This window comes from Hevea brasiliensis, unplaced genomic scaffold (assembly GCF_030052815.1).
Source record: "Hevea brasiliensis isolate MT/VB/25A 57/8 unplaced genomic scaffold, ASM3005281v1 Scaf651, whole genome shotgun sequence".
NCBI classification, from domain to species: domain Eukaryota; kingdom Viridiplantae; phylum Streptophyta; class Magnoliopsida; order Malpighiales; family Euphorbiaceae; genus Hevea; species Hevea brasiliensis.
In genome coordinates this window covers 1-4,115 of record NW_026615197.1, presented here as the reverse complement: position 1 = coordinate 4,115, position 4,115 = coordinate 1, and positions in this window count along the sequence as shown.

The window sequence follows — 4,115 nt, the reverse complement described above, 5'->3', positions numbered from 1 at the left end:
TGCAGATTGTCCACTCATGAAGTCAGGTAACTTTTACCTACCATCAGTGTTTAGTTGGTAAATTATCGACTAAATGCTAACCAAAATATTAGTCAATAGAATTACCAAGTAACATATTGATAGGTAATTGGTTAGTATTATCGTGGTAAAATAGTAAGGTATGAGGGAATTAATTACTATTTACTGACCATTATTTAGTCTATAAGTAATGACTAAATAAAAGTTAGCTGTAACGCCCCTTATTCGATTTACAGTGTAGGCCGAGCAAGGAACGCCATTGTGACAGCCCTTACCCATCCACAAAGGTAGTCAAAGAGGCATGTCACACAGGTCTTTGGAGCATCTTAACTTATCTTCTTACATTCCTAATTATCACTTTTTAGTTTATTAAGTTGGGATCTAATTATTTTGTCGGAGAAACTGAAGGAGTTTCCTCTAATTTATTAATAATTTTGACGATTTCCACTTGTTAAAAGTCTCAACAATAATTTCAATTATGTACAACTTTCTCAATCTCAATTCTTATTTCAATATTTCAAACTTAAATCTTCATTCATACATTTCATACATAATCAAAATGGTATTCATTCATACATGAAATACTAAACTTCATTAATTTACATAATTACAAATAGTTACATAAGTCCATAATTTACATAACAAAATAAATATCTAACACAAAATATTAAATCTTTGATGGAGCCTAATGGTCCTTCCCAAAATGCACTGTAGTGGAGGAGACACTGGACTCAATGCAAATCTGGACTCTCACCCAATTTGAGGTCTGCTGGGCTCTCTATCTGTGTCTCCGGTACTCACGAGTGGCAAAAGCGACGCGCTAAGCAATACAACTTAGTAGTGTCATTATAAAATAAAATAAACTAAACAAATAAATATGCAGAAATTATGTTTTTATTTCATGCAGACTGAAATTTGGTTTTTATTAGTAATATTATTAATTTAGTACTTTTTATTTTCATTATTTGGTAATAAATTATTAAAACTTATTTTGGTTGCCTAAGTAACCTATACCAGTTGACTGGACTGGATAAACGGGTAAACTGGCACTAGATACTAAGTACCTCTGGCTGTTACACTATCAGTTACATTGTGTCTGCCAAGTGTGCAATAGAACGGCTAACAAGCCATGATAATCATCGGGCACAAAGCTAAATATATCAATAGTACCAAAATAGCCAAAAGTCATTATATCACAAAATGTCACTATATGCCATAAATCACAAAATGGCATGAAGCCATATACAGTACTGCTATCGAAATCCTATTGGCATGCCAACCTATCCAAACCAATCTTACTATACATACTAGGGTATGTTAACAAAGTTAATTGTTTAGTTCTTTGCATTTGATGTTTGGTGGTTACTATTCACTTTACTATTCATGTAAAAATATTGACTTTTTCATAATTAATAGTATGCTAGTTCTAATTACACCAAAATAACACATTTTAGATTTTACATTTTCTTGGCATTAGTTGTCAATTTCAATTCAAAGTTCATTGGAAGTAATTCCAATAATTTAGATTCGGTTACTTAGGTTTACTGTTCCATTAGACCAATCTACAGTAGTAATTTGGCTAAACTTTCTTCATTAAAGTTGTTCCTTAATGTGTCTTCTATAATTTTCTTTTTGAATCACTCCATTTGGAGTTTTGTAGCTCAAGTTATGGTATTTTTACCATAACTGGCCAGATTGGTCCATTCCCAGATTTTCTGGGCAGATTTGATTCTAGCAGTTTTAGTATCCTAAATTTGGCTAGCAATTTGAATAGGTTATTATCAGAATTTGGGTTTTTGTTCTTCATGAAAGTTCTTCTACATTGTCTAAGCTTTCCTTGGGTTTAAAAAGCAGATCATTTGGACTTCTCTACACAAAGTTATAGCCATATGAACAAACACTATTTATTTGGTCATTTTCCAGGTCCAGAATTAGGATACCAGGATTTAGGCAAATTTTTTATCATCTTAAGTTGGTTTTCTAGGCAGGGTCTCTCCATAAAAAATATGGAATCATGTCCCTAGTTTCACCTCTAATTGGTCTTACACCAATTGAAGCGATACAAGCCAAGTTATGGCTATCCAAACCCACTGGACTCAAGTCTAGAATTTCTAGCACAAGAGGGTGGCATCTCTAATTCCCAATTCAATGCCACAATTGCTTTTATTTTAAGGTCAAACTTTATCAAATGGTCACAAATTGACCATTAGAACATCAATTCACTATCAAATTAGCAAAACCCTAATTTTGCTCAAATCCTAATTCCCAAAGTTTCAAATTTTGCTCCACACATACAAATCAAAGTTCTAATACTTGTATACTCATTATGAACCATCACTACACCATTTCAATTCCATTAAAATTCATTAAGACCATCCTCAATTCATGGCTACTGAAAATTAAGGGAGGTCCAAACATGCATACTTTGTTGAAATTTCAACAATTCTTAACTCAATTCATGGTCCTAACAAAGAAATTAGAGAAATAAAGGAAGGAATTTACACTAACCTCAATTGAGCTAATTCTAAGAACTCCAACTCTTCTATTTTCCCCTTTCTTTTTGCTCCCAAAAACCTTAGCTAGGTTAGATGTCACACCTTACCCCTCCGTAAGGCATAACATGATCCCGTAGTATACCAAATGAATTACCAAACTTCATTATCGATAACCCATTAAATACACTACAAGGGACTTTAAACCTTTTCTTATTTCTTTTATAGTGGTGAGCACTTTTGACAAGTGTTAAATTTTTTTAAATCAAGTGAAATCGAATAACAAATCAAGTATTAATAATTTTTATAAAAATTTCGGTAGAGTGCCATCTGTATTTGGAGCAAAACAGTTCTTCAAAAACCTATAAAAAGCACTTCCAATATATTTGTTCAATCCCAAACTCCAATATGGCTCAACTCAAATCAGTCTCCTCAACACAGTTCAAACTCAATTCAATATCATTTTCAGCATTTCCAAATGTCACACCCTACCCCTCTGTAAGGCATAACATGATCCCATAGTGTACCTAATGAATTACCAACTCCGTCTACTGATAACCCATTAAATACACTACAAGGGATTTTAAAAACTTTTCTTACTTCTTTTATAGTGGTGAGCACTATTTACAGTGTTAAAACCTTTTGAACCAAGTGATAGAACTAACACATTTGAATTATTTGGAATTTCTATAAAAATTTTGGCAGAGTGCCATCTATATTTTGGATAAAACAGTTCTTTAGAAAAGCCTGTAAAAAGCACTTCAATATATATTTCCAAATCTCAACTCCAACATGTTTCTCAACACAACATATTTCTCAACTCAAATCCATAGTAATTTTTCAAAGACTGAGATACAAGAAATATAATACAATTTTTTTTACAAGTCAAAATAACTCATAATTTACTTTACAACTTTAATGTACAATTTTAATTTACAACTGCTCAAAACCAAGAACACTATATACATACGGTGAACATACATTACAATATAAAATCACGAGAAACTGGTATACTCAATATACCAGATGATCTCTCAATGTAGTACTAGCGACCTAGTCTGGCCGCTCTATCGATCTATCCACCGCGTGACAATGAAAGCTATCAGTGAGTAAAATTTACTCGATGGTACACAATAACAATTTGAAATCGATATATAAATCTTTTATTGGCAGTTCACAAATCAAATGATTCACAATTCTATTTCACAATTTACAACATTCATCTAACACAAATTTGATCAAGTAATTGAATAATACCGTTTTGTAAATCAATAACACAATTCGATCAAATAACTGAATAATACCATTTTGCAAATCAATAATACAATTCGATCAAATAACTGAATAATACAATGTTGCCAATCGATAACATAATTTAGGCCATGACACAATTTTTCCACACATGCCGTGTTGTACACCACGACAAGACACACTCACCCCAATAATCGAAATCAATGAGGAGGAAGCTAGGTGAATAATGAGTACTCATCCACACTCACCTCGGTGGCAAGTCAAAGAGGAGGAACATAATCACACTCACCCTGCATCGATAAGTCAAAGAGGGAGGAATATATCAATAGTGTCATGCCAAATGTGAATCCAAAC